General features: G+C 44.5%; 1 protein-coding gene, 1 long non-coding RNA gene and 2 pseudogenes across 7 annotated transcripts in view; 3 read left to right on the top strand and 1 right to left on the bottom strand.

The window, feature by feature from the left end:
• ST8SIA6 (ST8 alpha-N-acetyl-neuraminide alpha-2,8-sialyltransferase 6) overlaps positions 1–25,178 on the top strand; it is a 279,596-nt gene that overhangs the window by 134,194 nt on the left and 120,224 nt on the right. The gene's annotated exons all lie outside the window — the stretch shown is intronic.
• Positions 4,914–9,857, top strand: LOC309656441 (small ribosomal subunit protein eS26 pseudogene; annotated as a pseudogene). Its single transcript has one exon. The product of its transcript is annotated as a small ribosomal subunit protein eS26 pseudogene (transcript).
• LOC309656471 overlaps positions 11,171–25,178 on the bottom strand; it is a 518,263-nt gene continuing 504,255 nt past the window's right edge. The window contains exon 2 of the long non-coding RNA XR_014261391.1: positions 11,171–12,805. This is a non-coding gene — a long non-coding RNA (uncharacterized lncRNA). The remainder of the gene's footprint in view (positions 12,806–25,178) is intronic.
• On the top strand, positions 12,863–14,158 carry LOC309655638 (mitochondrial dimethyladenosine transferase 1 pseudogene; annotated as a pseudogene). The gene has a single exon. The product of its transcript is annotated as a mitochondrial dimethyladenosine transferase 1 pseudogene (transcript).

Here is a 25,178-nt window from a genome sequence, read left to right as displayed (position 1 = left end):
GAGGGAGAGAATAGTGAGTACACAGGAGTTTTGTAGACGCCTTATGAGTCCACAGATAATCCGAAGACCTTGAAGCAATTTACATTTGAGGAATTATTACAAGAGTGACTAAAAATCAGTATCCCTTTGGCTCCAGGAGTTGTAATTTCTCATTTTTTCTTATTATGAAAGCCATGAGCTTTGCCATCCTGAGTCCTGTAACAATCCCTCATTCAAATTGCCATAATCAGTGGAGCCAGAGCTGACCTCCTATTGAAGAATGTTGGTGCTGGGAACAAAGTTAAGATCTTCCTTTCCTCATAGAAGGATGCACACAGTGACAGGGGATGTTGAGCCTGTGTTTTACAGTTTAAAATACGTAAACGTGTGTCTGTTATACCACAGAGTATGATGAGACCCACTGTTATAGTTTAAAAGAAGGCACCAAGACATCTGTTTCCTACAAAGGGGGACCTCTAGTTAGCTAACCTTTAAAATGGTCATATCAGGAACAGGGGAGGGCAGCAGTCTTTGGCAGACAGCTTTCTTAAGGCATATAGAATAGTCTGTTTAGGGGGGAAGGTCCCTCATTTTCAGTAGGTCCCATTTTTTTATCTGCCTTCATCTGGGCTCCAGGTTTGAGAAAGGATGGCAGAATGGGCAGGTGTTATTAAGTGGGAAAGGGAATTCTCCTTGGGTTTAATAGATCTGTAGGCGAGTACTGTTCTCTTTTATGGCTAGAATGAGGAGAAGAGGGACCCTTGTTATATTTTGGTAAGATGTCATAAGACTTAACAGTCAAGAGTTCCAGGTAACTATGGCAGAGGGCAAAAGAGATTTATCTGGGAGACCACTGTCCATTTTGTAATATCATGAGGGTGTCTTTGAATAGGTCATATATCTCTTTATTAGGACTCTTTATTAGGACTGCTGCCTGTAGACAATAGGAAGAATGGAATTCCCAGCGATGCCTGTTTTAAGACTCATGACTACACTGAGTGAGTAGCGTGTACCCCAATCAGAGTGGATAATACCTGGGGACCCAAAGCGAACTAACAGTTTTGGTGAGACCTACAACAGTGGTGTCAGCAGTAGCATACGGGGAAGGATAAACCCAAAGTAGTCCCACATAAGTATTAATCACTGTGAGGCCATAGTGACTTATGCCCGCAAGTTGGGACAACAACTCAATACAATCAATTTGCTAATGAATGAAGGGACATTTGCTCCTTGGTATAACCCTCATTGGCCACGATGCCAGGACAGAAGAGGCCACAGAAATCGCATTGGGAGGCTAAGGTTTTGGTTACAGCCAGTGGCATTGGGATACCATGGTGTTTGATACCATGTTTAGGAATCCAAGGTCCACAATGACTTGGGCCCTTAGAGCCAAGGAAATGGGAGTGCTATATGAGTTTACTTAATAAATGTGAGCAAGTTGGTCAGCTATGGCATTAAAGTGAGCCTTTTCCATGGGACCTTTAGAATGAGCGGAGTCATGGGAGACTTCAATATAGTATATTAAAGCAGTAGCATATTCCCGGTGTGGAAGGCCCCATAGGGAACAATCCTGAATATGAAATCTGGTTTGTGCTTGTTGGTTAGACCAAACAGTGGACCCATTAGCTACCCCAAGGAGTCTGTAAAAATATGGACAATGAACATTTATTGAGGGACTCCTCCAGCGCCCACGTGACTGACCTTGTGGCCCATCCTTTATCTACCGTGTCTTGGCAGTGGGATGGAAAGAAGTAACTCTCTGGTGGATTCACATGGGATGGTGGTGCTCTTGTCCATAAAATAAATGGATTCCCTTTCTCCTGGACTCAGGGGACCTTGCAAGTGGCCTATGGGGCCAGGTGAGGGGCCATCTTTCTCGGGCAGGGAGACTCCAGAAAGCATGAGAATTAGCGTGTAGAGTTTCCACAGTAAAGAAACCACCAGATGCCACTGGTGGCATTGTTAGCTGGGTGGCTTTTGGGGTGGCCTCCAGGGCCTGTCATTGGGGTGACCTCCATTCAGATTGACCTGATTTTCTTGTGATTGCCTAAATAGATATTAATGAAATGAGTAGATGGGATGTATGTTGCTTCCAGAAGCCAAATAGGCAAGTAGATGTTGGGCTTGAAAGGCCGGGAAGTAGGGTTATTGACTGGAGATGGTTTGGAGCAGCCTTCTGGGGACCAAACGATGCCCCCAAATTAAACTGAGGTGGTAGAGTCTTGGATCTTTTGGGGTGCGGTGACCCACCTGTGGTTAGTCAAAATCTGGACCACAGTTTGAATGTCTTGTGCAGTAACTTCATGAGTTTCTGGCCTTGGTAGAATATTGGCAGTCAAAGGCCATAGCTGGTGTTTGAGAACAGAGCAAACCCGTGACAGTCCTGTCTGCGTACATGGTGGGGATATATATATATATTTTTGGCTATACCCTGCAGCATGTGGGATCTTACTTCCCCGACTAGGGATCGAACCTGTGCCCCTTGCAGTGGAAGCGTGGAGTCTTAACCACTGGACCGCCAGGGAAGTCCCCCAAGGTGGGGACGTTGATGTAGCCCACAGGTAATTGAGTGAGGATATATCGGGGCACCTCATAGATAGATGCAAATTGTGACTGTGAAGCTGGAGAAATGGGGACAGAATAAAATATATTAGTGAGATCAGTAACTCCTGGGATCTACCTCACGGAAGGTATCCTACCACCCCCGCTCCCCGCCGATGATGTTTATAAGCTTTCTTGTCTAAGGAGTCTTGCTCTCAATTGTTTGGATTTGAGTTTTCACCCTGGGACTTCTCTTTAGTGGCAGAATTAACTTGTGAATTTTCCTTTTTAGGGTTTAATAAGGCTGTGACATGTTGAAATGCTAGAGCACTAAGAAGGATTCATAGTCTCTGTCGATGACCTTTAAGAATGCATTAGGTTTTTGTTTTTTGTTTTTTGGATCTTTAGGAGGTGAGAAGATAAAGCTGGTTAACATTTGAGTTTTAGCTCCTAGATGCCAAGGGCGAGTCCCTCTGTGCCCCTGAAGATCAGGATCTTTATGGCAAAATCAGGGACAGGAACAGCTGCAGATGTACTTGGTGTTCTGAGTGTTCTAATTAACCATTTCCCCTCGGGGAATGAGCCTCAGCGGGCCACAGGGGGATAGCTCTGCATCCCAGCTCACCTGGGGGGTCCCCACTGGCTCACTGGGGCAATGGTGGTGGTGGAATCAGCGAGCGGCATCACAGTTGTGCTGGAGGCGACAGACGCAAGTGGGAGATGCGACTTGGAGACTGCTGGCGCTAGCCAGTCAACAGTGGAAGTGCAAATGCTACGACTTTGAAAAAGAGTTTGAGGGGGACCTTCAAGATGGCAGGGGAGTAAGACGAGGAGATCACCTTCCTCCCCACAAATACATCAGCAATACCTCTACATGTGGAACAACTCCTACAGAATACCTACTGAACGCTGGCAGAGACCTCAGACTTCCCAAAAAGGAAGAAATGCCCCACGTACCTGGCTGTGTGGCTGACAGGGTCTTGGTGCTCTGGCCGGGTGTCAGGCCTGAGCCTCCGAGGTTGGAGAGCCGAGTTCAGGACATTGGACCACCAGCGACCTCCCATCCCCATGTAATATCAATTGGCGAGAGCTCTCCCAGAGATCTCCGTCTCACCACTAAGACCCAACTCCACTCAATGGCCAGCAAGCTCCAGTGCTGGACACCCCATGCCAAACAACTAGCAAGACAGGAACACAACCCCACCCATTGGCAGAGAGGCTGCCTAATATCATAATAAGTTCACAGGCACGCCAAAACACACCACTGGACACGGTCCTGCCCACCAGAAAGACAAGATCCAGCCTCATCCACCAGAACACAGGCACCAGTCCCCTCCACCAGGAAGCCTACACAAAGTGAACCAACCTTAGCCACTGGGGGCAGACACCAAAAACAACAGGAGCAATGAACCTGCAGCCTGCGAAAAGGAGACCCCAAACACAGTAAGTTAAGCAAAATGAGAAGACAGAGAAACACACAGCGGATGAAGGAGCAAGGTAAAAACCCATCAGACCAAACAAATGGAGAGGAAATAGGCAGTCTACCTGAAAAAGAATTCAGAGTAATGATAGTAAAGATGATGCAAAATCTTGGAAATAGAATGGAGAAAGTACAAAAAATGTTTAACAAGGACCTAGAAGAACTAAAGAGCAAACAAACGATGAACCACACAATGAATGAAATTAAAAATTCTCTAGAAGGAATCAATAGCAGAATAACTGAGGCAGAAGAATGGATAAGTAACCTGGAAGATAAAATAGTGGAAATAACTACCACAGATCAGAATAAAGAAAAAAGAATGAAAAGAATCAAGGACAGTCTCAGAGACCTCTGGGACAACATTAAACACACCACCATTCGAATTATAGGGGTCCCAGAAGAAGAAGAGAAAAAGAAAGGGACTGAGAAAATATTTGAAGAGATTATAGTTGAAAACTTCCCTAATATGGGAAAGGAAATAGTCAATCAAGTCCAGGAAGCGCAGAGAGTCCCATACAGGATAAATCCAAGGAGAAACACGCCAAGACACGTATTAATCAAACTATCAAAAATTAAATACAAAGAAAAATTATTAAAAGCAGCAAGGGAAAAACAGCAAATAACATACAAGGGAATCCCCATGAGGTTAACAGCTGATCTTTCAGCAGAAACTCTGCAAGCCAGAAGGGAGTGGCAGGACATACTTAAAGTGATGAAAGGGAAAAACCTACAACCAAGATTACTCTACCCAGCAAGGATGTCATTCAGATTCAACGGAGAAATTAAAACCTTTACAGACAAGCAAAAGCTAAGAGAGTTCAGCACCACCAAACCAGCTTTACAACAAATGATAAAGGAACTTCTCTAGGCAGGAAACGCAAGAGAAGGAAAAGACCTGCAATAACAAACCTAAAACGATTAAGAAAATGGTAATAGGAACATATATATCGATAATTACCTTAAATTTAAATGGATTAAATGCTCCAACCGAAAGACATAGACTGGCTGAATGGATCCCAAAACAAGACCCGTATATATGCTGTCTACAAGAGACCCACTTCAGACCTAGGGACACATACAGACTGAAAGTGAGGGGATGGAAAAACATTCCATGCAAATGGAAATCAAAAGAAAGCTGGAGTAGCAATTCTCCTATCAGACAAAATAGACTTTAAAATAAAGACTATTACAAGAGACAAGGAAGGACACTACATAATGATCAAGGGATCAATCCAAGAAGAAGATATACCAATTGTAAATACTTATGCACCCAACATAGGAGCACCTCAATACATAAGGCAAATGCTAACAGCCATAAAAGGGGAAATTGACAGTAACACAATCATAGTAGGGGACTTTAACACCCCACTTTCACCAATGGACAGATCATCCAAAATGAAAATAAATAAGGAAACACAAGCTTTAAATGACACATTAAACAAGATGGACTTAATTGATATTTATGGGACATTCCATCCAAAAACAGCAGATTACACTTCTTAAGTGCTCGTGGAACATTCTCCAGGATAGATCATATCTTGGGTCATAAATCAAGCCTTGGTAAATTTAAGAAAATTGAAATTGTAGCAAGAATCTTTTCTGACCACAGTGCTATGAGACTATATATCAATTACAGGAAATAATCTGTTAAAAATACAAACACATGGAGGCTAAACAATACACTACTAAATAACTAAGAGATCACTGAAGAAATCAAAGAGGAAATCAAAATATACCTAGAAACAAATGGCAATGAAAACACGACGACCCAAAACCTATGGGATGCAGCAAAAGCAGTTCTAAGAGGGAAGTTTATAGCAATACAATCCTACCTCACGAAACGAGAAACACCTCAAATAAACAACCTAACCTTACACCTAAAGCAATTCGAGAAAGAAGAACAAAAAACCCCCAAAGTTAACAGAAGGAAAGAAATCATAAAGATCAGATCAGAAATAAATGAAAAAGAAATGAAGGAAACTAGTAAAGATCAATAAAACTAAAAGCTGGTTCTTTGAGAAGATAAACAAAATTGATAAACCATTAGCCAGACTCATCAAGAAAAAAGGGAAGAAGACTCAAATCAACAGAATTAGAAATGAAAAAGGAGAAGTAACAACTGACACTGCAGAAATACAAAGGATCATGAGTGCTACATTTAGCTTTTTAATTTATTTATTTATTTATTGGCTGTGTTGGGTCTTCGTTGCTGTGCGTGGGCTTTCTCTAGTTGCGGCGAGTGGGGGCTACTCTTCATTGCGGTGTGTGGCTTCTCATTGCAGTCGCTTCTCTTGTTGTGGAGCACGGGCTCTAGGCACGCGGGCTTCAGTAGTTGCGGCTCACAGGCTCTAGAGTGCGGGCTCAGTAGTTGTGGCACACGGGCTTAGTTGCTCCGTGGCATGTGCGATCTTCCTGGACCAGGGCTCGAACCCGTGTCCCCTGCATTGGCAGGCGGATTCTTAACCACTGCACCACCAGGGAAGTCCCAAGCTTTCTTGAGGCACCAGGAGGCCTTTTGGGGTCCAGAGTTAGGTCAGGTTGGTTAGGTGCTCTCTCCCTTAGAGGCTGAGCCTGGCTTGGTGTCCAGGAAGTACTTCATTGCTCTCCATATTTGCTACCACTGAGGGAAGACTGATCTGCAGAGGGCAGGAGGAGAGAGTTGGTGGATTCAGTATACGGTTGCCAAACCGATTTTCCAGAAAGAGTGAGGCATAGAGATTTTTTCATCTTGAGCCAATTTTTAAAGCTATATTAAAGTATAATTTACATGTACTAAACTGCATATGTTTGAAGTATTACAAGTTAATAAGTTTTCACCTAGGTATGAACCTCAAAACCATCATCAGAGTTCTGATAATGCCCGTATTTACTTCATGTGCTATTATTATCTCTCCTTGCCCTTCCCACCTCTCCAGGTAACCATTGATGTACTTTCCCTTAGAATAGATACATTTGCATTTTCTTGAATTTATCTGATTGGAATCATAAACTGTTTACTGGGTTTTCCTTCTGGTTTCCTTTGTTTCATAGTTATTTGAGATTCATCAGTGATATAAACGAATAGCTCATCTCTCTATTTTTTGATGAGTAGCATTCTTATCTGGATGTACCACTGTTAGTTTACCTGTTCATCTTTTTATGGACGTTTAGGTTATTTCTAGGTTTTCACTCTTGAAAATAAAGCTGCTACAAAAAAAAAATATATATATATACATATCTCAACAATATTTAAACCTCTCTTGCCTCCTCGCTTCCAAGATGACCAAGAAAAGAAGGAATAATGGTCATGCCAAAAAGGGCCGCGGCCACGTGCAGCCTATCTGCTGCACCAACTGTGCCGGATGTGTGCCCAGGGATAAGGCCATTAAGAAGTCTGTCATTCGGAACATTGTAGAGGCCGCAGCCGTCAGGGACATTTCCGAAGCGAGCGTTTTCGATGCCTATGTGCTTCCCAAGCTCTGTGTGAAACTGCATTACCGTGTGAGTTGTGCCATTCACAGCAATGTAGTCAGGAGTCGTTCTTGGGAAGCCCAGAAGGACCGAACACCTCCACCCCGATTTAGACCTGCAGGTGCTGCCCCATGACCTCCACCAAAGCCCATGTAAGGAACTAAGTCCTTAAAGACTGAAGAAATACTGTCCCATGGGAAGACAATAAAGTGGAAATTATACTTTAAACAATAAAAAAGGTAGGTACCGTCTACCTTTTTTTAAAAAAATCTTTCGGATCTTTTATTTGTTATGTAAAATTCACATTTTAAAACTGTGGATAGAGGAATTACAATCACAATTCCTTGGCACCATGGTAGCATTACTTTGGTAGTACTCCTAGATGAAGGAATGGTATGTGAAGTTCACAAAGTACAAATTGACAGTTCTGTAACATAAAATCCAAAATTAGTAAAATGATTTTTAGATAAAAGTCAAAACAAAATGGAGCAACTTGTATTACTGTCCTAAAAGCCTGCCTACAAAAAGCCCAAATCAATGGCAATGACAAGTTTTGAGTGGCAAAGAATTTAAAGGGAGACTAAAAATCATGGTTTATTTGTTGGATGAAACCAGCCTTGGAATTTAAGAAAATCACATTTTAAAGTTTAAGCACAGTTATAAAAAACAGTATTTGAAAATTTTCATTTTTGCTTATTCTCATTTTCAGCAATCATAAAAATGTGAATCCAATCCCATCAGTACAAAACAGTTCCAAGAATATAATTCATGTCTCAAATATTCCTATCAGAGCATTAAGGACCACCTATAAATCGGTATGTCAGTTCTAACTGAAGACCAAAAACTGGATTAGGGAGAAGATAAATCTGAAAGTAAAATAATGGTTTCATACTTTGGCAGTTTAGAAAATTAAATAATTTTAAACCTCAATGGAAGAATGTACTGTGAGGAAACAATCCTAACAAAAAAAAAAAAACAGTATTTTTTTTTTCACTTTTGCAATTCAATTTATTTGCTGTTTTACAACTTATATTTCCAAAGGCTTTACAATGTCATATTTTCTTGTTTTTTGATACAATGCTTTAATAGTTCAATCAAGAGAGATATCATATGATGCAATATTTAACTCTTCCTTGAAGCTGGAACTCAGCGATTTGTTTCCTCTAGAGCTGCTGGGTATTGCCTAAACTTTATAACATCTGCCTCGAATCTCTGTTACTTTGCAGGGGAACTTGGTTTTTGATCTCTCACAGTTACATTCCAATGATTTGTGAGAGGCTCTCCTGGACCCAGTCCCTCTGGCTTGGGCATAGTATGTTTTCTTTGGAGGCTGACACCAGTGCTTTCACAGCCATCCTGTCGTTTCAACTGGTAAACCACAGGGATGACGTGCTCATATTCACCACCACCTTGTAATAACTTGTACTTATTTCTGGTGGGCCAGACCGTCAGCTGGGGAGGGACAGAGCACTCAGGTGGCATCCTGATTATCCTTCCAGCCTTCTGATAAGACCTTCCTTTGGAAGATGTCAGAGGGCCCTGTGGACTCATTTCTTCAAGGAGGCATTCTACCTCATCCATTTCATCTTCAGCTTCCAACTCAGGAGTCTTCTGAATCCTCAGCCACCCCATCAAGGACACCAGTGACACCAACTCCTGCCAGATCAGTATTCCACAGAACCAAGTCAATCGGAAGTCAGAGCTGAAAACGGATGCTGGGGGAGAGTGCTGAAGACCCCAGTGGATGGTGGAGCGCCGCCACCTGGCTCCACTTTTTGGACAAATTCTCCCCGCCTCCAAGGGCAAAAGGATATGATGAGTTTTCTGAAAAGTTCTCACTATTCGAGACTGGCCTGATTTGAAGAGCAGATTCCAGTGCCAACAGTGACATAAGTGTCTCTGTTTACCCAAAGTCCTACAAATGCTGAATTAATTTACAGTGACCGATCTTAACAGGTGTGCTGTGCCACCTCAGCTTTCATCTGCTTCTCTACTTACTCCTGACGTTGAACCTTGAACCTTCCCTCTGAAGTGCTGTTAACTAAGCCCTGTGAGGGCCCCTTGGAGCCCCTTCCTCCCTGACAGTGTCAGCTCTCAGTTCCGCTCCCTCTTTTCCTCCTGTATGAGTTCCTCTCCTAAGTGCAAGCCTTTCCCCAACTTCTGTTCTTGGCCATCTTTCCTCTCGAGATCCCGTGCACGTCCATGATTTCAGCTGTCTTCCTCTGGAGAAAGCAGGGCGGTCAAACAGAAGGTAACTGTCAGGTCGGAGACGAACGTTCCGGGTTGAAGCCCAGCTTCCCGACTTCCTCCCTGTCTGCCTGGGTCAGGTCTGGCATCCTGTGTGCTTCAACTTTCACATCATTAAAGTGGGTTTGTACTGTCTAAAAAAAAAAAAATGAAGTACTTTTTTTTTTTTTTAATTTTATTTTTGGCTGCATTGGGTCTTCGTTGCTGCACGCGGGGGCTGCTCTTCGTTGCGGTGCGTGGGCTTCTCATTGCAGTGGCTTCTCGTTGCGGAGCATGGGCTCTAGGCATGTGGGCTCAGTAGTTGTGGCATGCGGGCTCAGTAGTTGTGGCACGCGGGCTCTAGAGCGCAGACTCAGTAGTTGTGGTGCACGGGCTTAGTTGCTCCACAGCATGTGGGATCTTCCCAGACCAGGGCTCGAACCCGTGTCCCCTGCCTTGGCAGGTGGATTCTTAACCACTGCACCACCAGGGAAGCCCCCCCCCCTTTTTTTTTTTTGTAGACGGACTCACATTTATCGGTTCAAATACAGTACCTAACATTTGCTAAACATGTATTTCACACTAATTGGTCACATTTCCACAGGTAGTCAATTCACAGAAAAGGGCCCATCCCTTGCCAGATGGCAGGGTGGGAGGTAGCAGAGGGCCTGGGTAGCAGAGCCCACCAATTGTCACTTGGTCATTCAGGATTGATGGAGCCAAGTTGGCGGGCAGCCCTTGGCCGGCCCTCTGGGGACAAGGGCTCAGAGACGTCCTGTTTACTCGACTCCTGTACAGGACTGTGGGTAGAGGCGGGCCTCGGGTAGGTAGCCAGGGGTAGGCTCATGGATGCACGTGCCACCAGAGCTCCTGAAGGTGGGGTCACGGGAGGTGGTGCTCCCTGTGCCTTGGGTCATAGGAGGGAAATGGAGGCCTCTTCAAGGGGGTGGCTAGTCCCTGGCTGGGCAGGCGGGAAGCACTACCCAGACATGGCCCAGACATGGCCCAGACACTACAACACAGCCGCACGCCCCTGTCGCAGGTCTGGGATGGCAACACAGACAAAAACACCAACACCCCAGGGCAGGCGGGGTTCCTGTCCCGACAGAGACATGGAAACAGAGCAGGAGCTACAGTATTCTTTTCCCGCAAGAGTCCTCAGAGAGGAAGAGACCAGGATGTCACTCAAGAGGTAGTTTTTTTTTTTTCTTTTCCATGGAAATTTGAGTGAACAACATTATCACCTATTATAAGACATTTCAGAGAAACAAAAAGTTTAACATTTCTTTTTTGAGATTAAACAATCAAGTTTTATTATCAAATGTAACAATTCTGCAACAACTCAGTAGTATTGTAGTATTACTGCCTATCTTAAAGTCTTTCAGAGCTTTGGGCAGACAGCATCTTAAGGCAGCCAAGTATAAAGAACTATTTTTCTGATCTTAAGTGCCAGTCATCACCAATTTTCACACAAAATGGTTTTTTTTTTTTAAATTTTTATTTCTCCTACTGCAGTTAAAGGGCCATTGCTGGTCAGTGAAGAGGGAATGTTTGGCTCTCCATTCAAGGTGTTAATCAAAGTGATGTAAAGTAAATAAAAATAGCAGCCACATAAATCTTCATGGCATTGCATCCAAGCTGAGGACAATATGAGTAAATTAAAGAAACATGTGCACTCAGTTAATCAAATCCTGTTTCCTCTTCGGAGTTACACGAGGCAGCAGTACTATCTAGCTAGTGTCTAATATTGCACTTTTGGAGCATAAACTCAGCTAAACACACAGTGCTAAACACTGACAGCGTCAGTACCTGTTCTCACCACATCAGTGTTTACCTCTCAGTCCAGCATGCTGACTATAACCCTATGCTTTTAAAAGTTTTAATTATTTGACAGTTAAGGCATTAGAGAAAAAGTTGTAAGGCTATCTTAATATATACAAGCATTCACTTTAGTTAGTATATTGCTTTCTCGAATACACTGTTCAAATATCTCATTTTTGTGACATTAAAAACTATGGAATTCCTTATTAAAGTCCGAACCATCAATAATGGGAATAGTACAATATAAAACAATACATATAAAGCCACAGTATTCAATTACAGTTCAAACTAGAAATTACGAACTACACGTAGCTGCTTCATTTTTGGTTTTACATTTTGGCCCCTAGTTCATTCCTATTTACAAGTGATGCCTACTGAGAAAAAATCCAACTTCTTAACTATGTATGTTTTGTGGTGGATGTGCCATTTCTTCTCACTTTTTTTTTTCTATTAAAAAAAACAAACAAAATAACAGCTGTTTTTGAGGATGGGGAAAAATTCAAACCCTTGTGCACCCTTGCTAGGATTATAAAATGCAGCAACCACTATGGGAAACATGTGGCAGATCCTCAAAAAATTGAAACTAGAACTACCATATGGCCAAGTCATCCAAATTCTAGGTACATACCCAGTGGAAAGCAAAGACTTGATGAGATATTTGCAAACTCTGTTCACAGCAGCACTATTTCCAACAGTGAAGAGGTGGAAGCAACACAGATGTTGATCTTCAGATGAATGGGTAAATGAAATATGGTGGAAACCACAATGGAATGTTATTTACCCTTTAAAGGAAACTCCTGTCGCATGGAACAACATGGATGAAACTTGAGGACAATATGCCAGTGAAATAAACCATTCACACACAAAGTGTTCACAAAAAGAATTCCACACACATGTGGTATGTAAAGTGGTCAAATATATAGACTATCAAAGTAAAATGGTGAATACCAGTGGCTAGAGAGAGAAATAATAAAGACTTGTTTTTTAAAGGATGTAGAGATCAGTTTTGTAAGATGGAAAAAGTTCTGCAGATCTATAGCATAACAACAAGAATATACTGGACACTACTGACCAGTACAGCAAAAACTGGTTATATAGTACATTTTATGATTATTTTCAACTACAAAATTTTTGTAAAATGTAGTTTTTAAAATAATTAATTTGTTTATTTATTTTTGGCTGCGTTGGGTCTTTGTTGCTGCACGCGGGCTTTCTCTAGTTGAGGCGAGCGGGGGCTACTCTTCGTCGCGGTGCATGGGCTTCTCATTGCGGTGGCTTCTCTTGTTGCGGAGCACGGGCTCTAGGCACCTGGGCTTCAGTAGTTGTGGCACATGGGCTCAGTAGTGTGGCAAGCGGGCTCCTCACTGTGGTGGCTTCTCTTGTTGCGGAGTGGGTGCTAAGATAGAAAGGGCTTTTCCAGAAAGTCTCAAAAGACAGTGGGAGGATGAACCTCCAAATGTGCATATTATTGGAAATCTGCCTTTTAGTGTATCAACTCCACTGATTAGCAAATTGGCTTGAAAATGTTTCTCATAGAAATGGACCTTTTGCTTATGGCAGAACCCAGATGACTTTGACTTTTCAAAAGGAAGTAGCAGAGAGACTTACAGCCAGTATAGGAAGCAAGCAGCGTAGTCGCCTTTCCATCATGGCCCAGTACCTCTGCGACGTTCAGCACATCTTGACAATTCCAGGTCAGGCTTTCGTCCCCAAACCAGAGGTGGACTTGGGGGTGGTGCATTTCACCCCCCTTACCCGGCGCAGGATAGAGTAGCCATTCAGGCTGGTGGAGAAAGTCGTTCAGAATGCCTTTCAGTTCTGAAGGAAATATTGCCATCGAGGGCTTGGAATGTTACCCCCTGAAGCTCGGCGATTAGAAAGCACTGGGAAGCTGTTACAGTTGGCAGATGTGGACTCTACTCTTCGACCCACCCAGCTCTCTGTCTTACATTTTATGAGCCTCTGTGATGTATACTGAGAAATGTGTGATGAAGACCCACACCTCTTTGCTTACAATTTCAGAGAAGAACTCGAGCAAAATTCAGAAAAAAGGGGATGACAAGGAGAGTTCCAGACTGTAGCTGCTACTTCAGGGGCTGGCACCCTAGTGGATGTTGATTTTCACAATGTTGAACTTCTCATACGTGTGCTTACCAGGTGTGACTTATTCCCCTTTTACAGCTTGGTAAAGAGAATAAATATCATGAAATTTTAAAAAAAGGACTTTACTGGTGGTGCAGTGGTTAAGAATCCGCCTGCCAATGCAGGGGACACGGGTTCGAGCCCTGGTCTGGGAAGATCCCACATGCCGCGGAGCAACTAAGCCCGTGCGCCACAACTACTGAGCCCGCATGCCACAACTACTGAAACCCGCATGCCACAACTACTGAAGCCGACGCGCCTAGAGCCTGTGCTCCGCAACAAGAGAAGCCACCGCAGTGAGAAGCCCGTGCACCACATCAAAGAGTAGCCCCTGCTTGCTGCAACTAGAGAAAGCCCATGCGCAGCAACGAAGACCCAATGCAGCCGAAAAAATATTAATAAATTAAAAAAAAAACAACAACAGAAACCAGTGGCTCTCCATTTCCCTCAAAGGCAAGGCCAAAGCCCTGACATTGCCCGTGAAACCCTCCTAGACCCGCCCCCACTGCCCCCGATTGGTTTCCTTCCTCAAAAAGAAAGAATACTTTTAAATTTATTTATTTATTTATTTATTTTTGGCTGCATTGGGTCTTCGTTGCTGTGCGTGGGCTTTCTCTAGATGCGGCGAGCGTAGGCTACTCTTTGTTGCGGTGAGCAGGCTTCTCATTGCGGTGGTCTCTCTTGTTGCAGAGCACGGGCTCTAGGTATGCGGGCTTCAGTAGTTGTGGCACGCAGGCTCAGTAGTTGTGGCTCGCGGGCTCTAGAGCACAGGCTCAGTAGTTGTGGCGCACGGACCTAGTTGCTCCGCGGCATGTGGGATCTTCCTGGACCAGGGATCGAACCTGTGTTCCCTGCATTGGCAGGCGGATTCTTGACCACTGTGCCACCAGGGAAGTCCCACAAATGAGTTTTTAAAAGTCGCTTTTTCTGAACTTCACTGATCTTCATGGCTGTGGATTATCCTGAAATCCGTAAAAGTCCTGGCGGCATTTCCTCTAAGCTCAGAACACTGTGGTGAGGTAATAACAACCATACCATTGCTACTTTTGCAACAGTACTCTGGAATTGAGCATAATGGGGGAGGAGGAGGTGGTAGGGCAATCACCTCTTCTGCCTTCTTAGTTTGCACAGTAAAGTGGAAAATCCTGGGCTCAAATCCGGGACAGTCTGACTAGAGCCCACTTCAACCACTGAACTCCAGTAATTTGTTTATACATCTTATTTAAGTCCATGTAAGTCAGTTGAGAATCATGCAGTACTTTTGTCCTACTGGCGCGGCCCAGCGCAGCGTAACGCCAGGTGAGGAGCATACCCGCGCAACCCAGCACCTTCCAGCATTCTCAGGACCAGGCACTCGCTGCTGCCCTTGCTCTGGATGCCGAGCAAAACACAGGCACCCCTGCCTGCTACACACTTCTCATCTTTCCCGTTGGAGGAGGTCGCCTGTAGATCCAGGCTGGGCCTTACAGGCTGCCCGGTTGGAGAGTCAGTTGTGGGTTGAGCCCCACCTCACCTCTTTCCTGCTGTCAGCTGGAGTAGATAAACAGCAGATGGTCATCAGAGCAACTAAAGCCTCAGTTTCCTTAACTGTTAAAGAGAAAATTTTTGATGGAGCTCATCCTCCAGTAGCTCCCTGAAAAAGGGTGCATAAAGTGTTCCAGTGAAGGACCTTTTCCAGGACACTCAACGATGACAGTTGCCAAGTCCTGTAGTAGGTCCTGGGTGAGGAAGCCTTGACTCATGGGACATAACAGCATTGCTGGATGCCTGGTACATTTAAGAAACCTGACTGCATAAGAAGCACTCTACATGGGCACAGGATGTTACCTGGAATCAGAGAACTAAATGATCCTGACTTTTCTTGATTTTAAATGGTAAAAAGTCTAACTACTTTTTGTAACATTACTCTGTACTAATGATGGTCAGCTATTTATTTTTATTTGTATTATTAATATTCACAACTTATTTCCTAATTAAATATTTAAAAGTTCTAGTGCTAATTCTGGTGTTAAAAGCTTTTCAAATCTCTATAAATCTGGTTTTGAGACAATTGATAGTATTTGACTTTCTTTGTTAGAACCAATTGCCGAGTAATAAAATTCACTTTTCAAAACAAAACAAAACAAAATCAAGAGGTTTAAATCTTGGTGATAATGCAGTTGTCTCTACAAGCAACTATATGCCAATAAAATGGACAACCTAGAAGAAATGGACAAATTCTTAGAAAAGCACAACCTTCCGAGACTGAACCAGGAAGAAATAGAAAATATAAACAGACCAATCACAAGCACTCACATTGACACTGTGATTAAAAATCTGCCAACAAACAAAAGCCCAGGACCAGATGGCTTCACAGGCGAATTCTATCAAACATTTAGAGAAAAGCTAACACCTATCCTTCTCAAACTCTTCCAAAATACAGCAGAGGGAGGAACACTCCCAAACTCATTCTGTGAGGCCACCATCATCCTGATACCAAAACCAGAAAAAGATGTCACAAAAAAAAGAAAACTACAGGCCAATATCACTGATGAACATAGATGCAAAAATTCTCAACAAAATACTAGCAAACAGAATCCAACAGCACATTAAAAGGATCATACACCATGATCAAGTGGGGTTTATCCCAGGAATGCAAGGATTCTTCAATATACGCAAATCAATCAATGTGATACACCATATTAATAAATTGAAGGAGCAAAACCATATGATCATCTCAATAAAATGCAGAAAAAGCTTTCGACAAATTTCAACACCCATTTATGATAAAAGCCCTCCAGAGGCATAGAGGGAACTTACCTCAACATAATAGAGTCCATATATGACAAACCCACAGCCAACATCGTTCTCAATGGTGAAAAACTGAAACCATTTCCTCTAAGATCAGGAACAAGACAAGGTTGCCCACTCTCACCACTATTATTCAACATAGTTTTGGAAGTTTTAGCCACAGCAGGCAGAGACGAAAAAGAGACAGAAGGAATCCAAATCAGAAAGAAGAAGTAAAACGGTCACCGTTTGCAGATGAGATGATAGTATACATAGAGAATCCTAAAGATGCTACCAGAAAACTACTAGAGCTAATCAATGAATTTGGTAGAGTAGCAGGATACAAAATTAATGCACAGAAATCTCTTGCATTCCTATACACTAATGATGAAAAATCTGAAAGAGAAATTAAGGAAACACTCCCATTTACCATTGCAACAAAAAGAATAAAATACCTAGGAATAAACCTAACTAAGGAGACAAAAGACCTGTATGCAGAAAACTATAAGACACTGATGAAGGAAATTAAAGATGATACAAACAGATGGAGAGATATAGCATGTTCTTGGATTGGAAGAATCAACATTGTGAAAATGACTCTACTACCCAAAGCAATCTACAGATTCAATGCAATCCCTATCAAACCACCAATGGCATTTTTCACAGAACTAGAGCAAAAAATTTCACAATTTGTATGGAAACACAAAAGACCCCGAATAGCCAAAGCAATCTTGAGAAAGAAAAATGGAGCTGGAGGAATCAGGCTCCTGGGTTTCAGACTATCCTACAAAGCTACAGTAATCAAGACAGTATGGTACTGGCACAAAAACAGAAATATAGATCAATGGAACAGGCTAGAAAGCCCAGAGATAAAACAAATACTGTATGCTAACACATATATATAGAATCTAAAAAAAAAAGTGGTTCTGAAGAACCTAGGGGCAGGACAGGAATAAAGATGCAGACGTAGAGAATGGACTTGAGGACACGGTGGGGGGGAAGGGTAAGCTGGGACGAAGTGAGAGAGTGGCATGGACATATATACACTACCATATCTAAAATAGGTAATGGGAAGCAGCCGCATAGCACAGGAAGAGCAGCTTGGTGCTTTGTGACCACCTAAAGGGGTGGGATAGGGAGGGTGGGAGGGAGACGCAAGAGGGAGGAGATATGGGGACATATGTATATGTATAACTGGTTCACTTTGTTATAAAGCAGAAACTAACACACCATTATAAAGCAATTATACTCCAATAAAGATGTTAAAAAAAAAAAGAAAAAGAGTTTGACAGTTTCTTAGAAAGTTAAACATAAACTTGTCATATGACTCAGGAGTTCGACTCCTATGTATTTACCCAAGATCAATAAAAACATAGGTTCACACAAATGACTTGTATGCCAATGTGTATAGCAACAGTATTTATAATTTTCAAACAATGGAAACAATCCACATGTCCATCAGCTGGTGAAAAGATAAACAAAACACAGTGTATCTGTACATGAAATACTATTCAGCAATAAGAAGGAATGAAATACGAATATAATATAATACGCTACAACACAGGTGAACCTCAAAAACATTATGCTAAGTGGAAGAAGCCATACACAAAGTAACATATGAGACAGACACAAGTAGATCAGTGGTCACCTGGGGTGGAAAGTGAGGTAGAAATTAGCTACAAGGAATCTTTTGCGGGTGATGGATACATTCTAAAACCAGGATGTGGTGATGGTTGTGTAAATCTATAAAGTTACTGAATATCATTAATTTGTGCACTTGAGCTTTTTATGTCCAGGAAACTTTGTGAGAACATACATGTTTTCATCCACAGTGTTTTGCTCTATGTGTAAGCTTTATGTAGTGTGTGTGCCTACCTGGGTGGAAGCTGACGCATGTAAATAATGCTGTACTGTTGGAATGTGCAGAGGATTTAAGTATTTCTGAAGAGCACCAAGTTTAAAAGGTTTTCTTAGGTAATCTACGTAGTTACCCACAACATTGAGAAATAGACAGATGTGCAAAGTTCCCCCTTAGTGGTGGGAGGGGGGTGTGGGAGGTACAAACTATTGGGTATAAAATAGGCTACAAGGATGTGTTGTACAACACAGGGAATATAGCCAGTATTTTGTAATAACTGTCAATGGAGTGTAACCTTTAAAAATTGAATTAAAAGTAAATTAAATAAATTAAAAACAAAAAAAACTCCATAGTTCCCCCATTAGCATTCAGATTTCCTACACTTTTTTCATGTTTTCTAAATAGTTCGTCAGGTTTGAAATGCTGTTTATTTAAGATAGAGAATAATCACCCAGACATGAGTATGTGTGATGCGTAGGTTGTTGTATTAAGCTCCACAAAATCAAGGAGGGTTTTTTTAAAATTATAGAACAGCAATTATCGGGCGGCTCCCAGGTGCTGGTCTTAGCAGCCTCATCTGTACGACTTCACTGAATTCTCACAGGGACACTCTTCTGTAGGACTCTTGCTATTCTTGTACAGAAGGAGACACTGAGACCAGAGGGCTTAGTTACTTGTCCCAGGCCACACAGCCAAGAGGGGCAGCTGATGGACCTCGGAGTCTGTGCTCCAGATGGAGAAACAGGGGCTGGTCACACTGCATCCCATGTTGAATGCAGGGTGATCTTTCCAGACATTTAGGGGACTGTGGGAGGAGATGTCAGGGAGTGGTCATGAATGACTGAGACATGTGGGGACGAAGGGCCTTGGGGATGAGAGCCTGGGAGGCAGGGGACCAGCCCAGAGGGGACCATGGAATCCCTACAGACCACAAAGGCAGAGTAATGAACAAGGATGCAGAGTAGACCAAGCACGGAGAGTGCGGCTTCAACAGCTAGCCAGAGGCCCATGTCCCTGTGCTCCAGGATGCTAATCCAGGCCCCAGGATGTTAATCCAGGCCCCATGATGCTAATCCAGGCCCCATGATACTAATCCAGGCCCCACGATGCTAATCCAGACCCCACGATGCTAATCCAGGCCCCAGGATGCTAATCCAGACCCCACGGTGCTAATCCAGACCCCACGATGCTAATCCAGGCCCCACGGTGCTAATCCAGGCCCTAGGGTGCTAATCCAGGCCCCACGGTGCTAATCCAGGCCCCACGATGCTAATCCAGGCCCCACGATGCTAATCCAGGCCCCAGGATGCTAATCCAGACCTCAGGATGCTAATCCAGACCCCACGGTGCTAATCCAGGACCCAGGGTGCTAATCCAGGCCCCAGGGTGCTAATCCAGACCCCACGGTGCTAATCCAGGCCCCACGATGCTAATCCAGGCCCCAGGGTGCTAATCCAGGCCCCAGGGTGCTAATCCAGACCCCACGGTGCTAATCCAGGCCCCACGGTGCTAATCCAGACCCCACGGTGCTAATCCAGGCCCCAGGTTGCTAATCCAGACCCCACGGTGCTAATCCAGGCCCCAGGGTGCTAATCCAGACCCCACGGTGCTAATCCAGGCCCCAGGATGCTAATCCAGACCCCACGGTGCTAATCCAGGCCCCAGGATGCTAATCCAGACCCCACGGTGCTAATCCAGGCCCCACGGTGCTAATCCAGGCCCCAGGGTGCTAATCCAGACCCCACGGTGCTAATCCAGGCCCCACGATGCTAATCCAGGCCCCAGGGTGCTAATCCAGGCCCCAGGGTGCTAATCCAGACCCCACGATGCTAATCCAGGCCCCAGGGTGCTAATCCAGACCCCAGGATGCTAATCCAGGCCCCACGGTGCTAATCCAGGCCCCAGGGTGCTAATCCAGGCCCCATGATGCTAATCCAGGCCCCAGGGTGCTAATCCAGGCCCCACGGTGCTAATCCAGACCCCACGGTGCTAATCCAGACCCCACGGTGCTAATCCAGGCCCCAGGGTGCTATTCCAGACCCCACGGTGCTAATCCAGGCCCCAGGGTGCTAATCCAGACCCCACGGTGCTAATCCAGGCCCCAGGGTGCTAATCCAGGGCCCACGGTGCTAATCCAGGCCCCAGGGTGCTAATCCAGGGCCCACGGTGCTAATCCAGGCCCCAGGGTGCTAATCCAGACCACTCTTGAAAGGAACCCGCCCTCCCCCAAGGGCTTGTTCAGTGTGGAGTCCTCACCTTCTCTCTGGATGGGAGATTAGAGCCAGTTCAGTCTGTGTGGGTGAGCAAAGAGTCTGTGCCGGCCTCAGGGACTGAGGCTGTCTGCCGGTGGCCACCTCCAGAAAGTAGCCCTCTCAGCTTACAAGGAAAACCACAAACCAGGTCAGAGAAAGTACACTGAGACTCCACGATTTACTTAACCCAAGTGGGAACTAACCAACGCAGATAGCTTACTTTTCCTCAGGTTTATTTAATACGAGTGTGTGTGTGTGTGTGTGTGTGTGTGTGTGTGTGTGTGTGTGTGTGTGTGTGTGTGTGTGTGTGTGTGTGTGTGTGTGTGTGTGTGTGTGTGTGTGTGTGTGTGTGTGTGTGTGTGTGTGTGTGTGTGTGTGTGTGTCTGCCCTGCAGTCATAGGCACAGATCTTCCCTTTGTTCCCAGTCGGTAGATCATGTTTGCGGGATTGTACTGTACATTGAGCAAGATCCAAGGAACACACACACCCACCACCCTCACCACGAATTTCATTAATAGCAAGTCTCCTAAGAATGAATTTGTATCCAAACGATTCTCTCCCGACTCACTCACAAAAATATTTCAAAGAATGTTTTGAATATTTGAAAATATTCTTCCCAGCAGTACTGCTTCTGGCACCCAGTTGAGGGTTCTTAATGGCTTCATTCATCCATCCAGCAGATATTCATGCTGTAGGAAGCTTCTGCTCTTATCTCACAGCTGGATGGATATGCAGGTGGTACCTAATTTGATTTGGATGAAAACAGCCTGCTTTCCTTAGGGAGCAGTTGCTAAGTCCAGCTCAGCGTTTGTGGCAAAGCACATCAATCCTCTAATTCCAGGTGTTTTCTGAGGCTCCACTTTGGTCACCCAGGGGTCCCGGATCTGTGACAGCCCTGAATAAGCATCAGTCACTGCTCTCAAGTAGTCCTCGGCCAAGGGGGAGCGGCTACCACCTGTGATGCCCATCCCGTGTAAGTGCTGTCATGGAAACGTGTCCAGGGCAGCGTGGCAGCCCAGGGACGGTTGGACAGGTGAGGGTGCCAGCGTGGAGTCTTGAAGCCCAAGTAGAAACTCCATGAGCAGGCCAAAAGGGAAGAAGACATTCATGACGTGTGAAGGCTTGGGGGTGTACGGACAAGATGTCTTTGTGAAGCTGAAACTCTTTTAGGGAGGCTGGACCCGGGGGTATGAGCGGAGGAGTGGTGGGCAGGTGCTAGAAAGCTGGTGTCTGCTTGCCTGTGGGCAGCGTACTGTCCGTCCTTACCCGTTAGCTTCTCCCTCCTGGTGGGGCTTTCAGTCTCTGCAGAACAGCTCGGGGATGTTGTTAAGTGTATCCCTTGAGGTGGAACCAGGACCCTGCCCCAAGGCTGCACTGTTGTTTCTTGGCTGCTGTCCCCTTGTCCCTGCGTCCCCTCCCTTCCCTGATGAGCAACTGTTTGAATCTGCTCCTTGGAACTCAGGGAAGGTCATGAAGACTGAATGAAGCCTATTTTCTGTAATCAAAGAAATGGGGGGCACAGAAAGGCTTTCATGCCCAGGAACCCCACAGGGTCCTGCTTGGTATCAGGAGGACCACAACCCCGGCCCCCTGCCCTGTCTCCCAGGGACACCAGAGGCGGTTACCTGGTTCAGCAGGTGCCTACGCTGTGGGGGCCTTGCCTGGCGCCAGGGGCCCAGCCTCTGTGTGGTTGGGGTCTATTGTGAACATCCCCCCAACCCCGTGCACATGATGGAGTGAAAGGGGAAGGAACTGAGAAACAGGCTGGAGACCATCAGGGCCTGACCTAAAACCCACGTGATGGGAGTGGATGGGAATTTAAGGAGAAACATGAGAAGTCTGGATCCTCAGGTCTTGGTGATTGACTAGAATTGGGGGGTGAAAGGAACCTGGGCAAGGTCACGGGTGTGTGCGGTTATGGACCGTATTAGTCTGCTGTGGCCGATGTAACAAAGTACCACAGACTGAGTGGCTTAAACAACAGACATTTATTTTCTCATTCTTTTTTTAATTGAATTTAGTTCTGGAGGCTAGAAACCCGAGATCAGAGTTGGCAGAGCTGGTTTGCTCTGAGGGTTGTGAGGGAAGGGTCTGTTCCAGGTCTCTCCCCTTGGCTTTAGGTGCCCATCTTCCCTGTGTGCCAATTTCCTCTTCTTGGAGAGACACTGGTCATGCTGGGTTAGGGTCCACCTGACTGGCCTCAGTTTCACTTAATTACCGCTTAAAGGCCCATCTCCAAGTAAGGTAACATTCTGAGGTGGTAGTCAGGATTTCAGCATATGAATTTGGGGGTGTGCAGACACAATTCAGCCCATAACACGAAGACGTAGACAAAGCTGTGAGCAGTGTGAAGTGTAAAGTTGTTCATTCTGAGGAATTGTATAACGAGGTTTGCCTGTCCTTCCAGTGACCTGAATGGGTGTGTGTTCTTTGTGAGGTGGGAGGGCCTCTTCCAGCGAAAGAATCCCCTGACCTAAATGGAGGCAGCAGGTCTTTTTTTTTTCCAATATTTTTTTAAATTGAAGTACAGTTGATTTACAATGTTGTTAATTACTGCTGTACAGCAAGATGATTCAGCTATACATATATATATATATGTTCTTTTTTTAATATTATGATTTATCATAGGATATTGAATATAGTTCTCTGTGCTATACAGTAGGACCTTGTTGTTTATCCATTCTGTATATAAAAGCTTACATCTGCTAACCCCAGCCTCCTACTCCATCCCTCCCTCAACCTCCTCCCCTTTGGCAACCACCAGTCTGTTCTCTATGTCCATGATTCTGTTTCTGTTTCATAGATAGGTTCATTTGGGTCATATTTTAGATTCCACATGTAAGTGATATCATATGGTATTTGTCTTTCTCTTTCTGACTTATTTCACTTAGTATGATAGTCTCTAGTTGCATCCATGTTGCTGCAAATGGCGTTATTTCACTCCTTTTTATGGCTGAGTAGTGTTCCATTGTATATATGTACCACATCTTCTTTATCCATTCATCTATTGATGGACATTTAGGTTGTTTCCATGTCTTGGCTATTGTGAACAGTACTGCTATGAACATAGGGGTGTGTGTATCTTTTTGAATTATAGTTTGTCTGGATGTATGCCCAGGAGTGGGATTGCTGGATCATAGAGGCAGCAGGCCTTAACATAGTTCTGGAAATGTAGATTTTCTCAAGGTGAGTGCAATTCCTCTGGCTTCTCATAGCTGATGTCTGGGAGAGACTACCTGAGGGTCAGTGGGTTTCAGCAGGATATTTCAGGAGTAGTCACGGTCTAGTGGTTGGAGCTCTGGATGGGGTGCGTGTGTGATAGATTATTTTGAGCCAGAAGGAATAAAACTGCTTAAGAGGTAGGGTGGAGTCAGACGAACCCAAATTCTCATCTCTCCTCAGCCCATCTCTCTTAGTCAGCTCAGGCTTCCGTAACAAAGTAAGATGGCATAAACGACAGAAATTTATTTCTCAGAGTTCTGGAGGCTGAAGTCCAAGATCAGGGGCCAGCATGGTCGGGTTCTGATGAAGGCTCTCTTCCTGGCTTGCAGACGGCAGCTCTTCTCACTGTGTCCTCACGTGATAGGGAGATAGAGATAGAGACAAAGTCCGAGACAGAGAGAGAGACAGAGTCCGAGACAGAGAGACAGAGACAGAGAGAGAGACAGAGTCTGAGACAGAGAGAGAGAGAGTCCGAGACAGAGAGAGAGACCGAGTCCGAGACAGAGAGACAGAGTCTGAGACAGAGAGAGAGACAGAGTCTGAGACAGAGAGAGAGTCCAAGACAGAGAGAGAGACCGAGTCCGAGACAGAGAGACAGAGTCTGAGACAGAGAGAGAGACAGAGTCTGAGACAGAGAGAGAGACAGAGTCAGAGACAGAGTCTGAGACAGAGAGACAGAGTCAGAGACAGAGACAGAGTCAAAGACAGAGAGAGACAGAATGCAAGACAGAGAGACAGAGTCAGAGACAGAGTCAGAGACAGAGGTAGACAGAGTCAGAGAGCTCTCTGGTGTCTCTTCTTATAAGGGTACTAATCTCATCAGAGGGTCCCACCTGCATGAACTCATCTAACCTTCCAGCTGTAAGCTTCACATGGGAAAGGGGCTAATGGTCTCTCTGGAGCCTCTTGTATAAAGGCACTGATCTGTTTCCCAAGGGCTCCACCCTCATGACTTCGTCACCTCCCAAAGGCCCCATCTCCAAAGAACATCGCATTGGGGGTTTGGGCTTCAGCATATGAATTGGGGGAGGGAACACAAACATTCAGTACATAACACAGTCCTACATGTGTGACTTTAGACTTTTACCTGCCTTGTCACTGACACCCTACATCTGTCTCTCAAGGTGGTTGGAAGGTTAAATGAGGTAACGTGATGCACTCAGATTATGCATTTATTCTACCACATTTCGTCAGAGCCTGGCATAGAGGAAATATTCAATCAATGAGTCTCAGTTTGTATCCCGGTAGAACTCACAAAGCCAATTCTTCCCCATTATTGTTTGTCTGTGGTGTTCCAGATTATTAATGCCATGTGCTCTAATAAGAATTGAACTTTACCTTATAATTTAGGAACACCTAAATCCTGTGTGTAATTAAATTATATAGTTTGAGAGCCTCTGTGCCCTATTTTTAAGTCAATCTTTATTGTTTTCAAAGT

Source organism: Balaenoptera physalus (genome assembly GCF_965194825.1).
Source record: "Balaenoptera physalus genome assembly, chromosome: 2".
Classification (NCBI taxonomy): Eukaryota; Metazoa; Chordata; class Mammalia; order Artiodactyla; family Balaenopteridae; genus Balaenoptera; species Balaenoptera physalus.
This window is presented reverse-complemented; position numbering and strand designations above follow the sequence as displayed.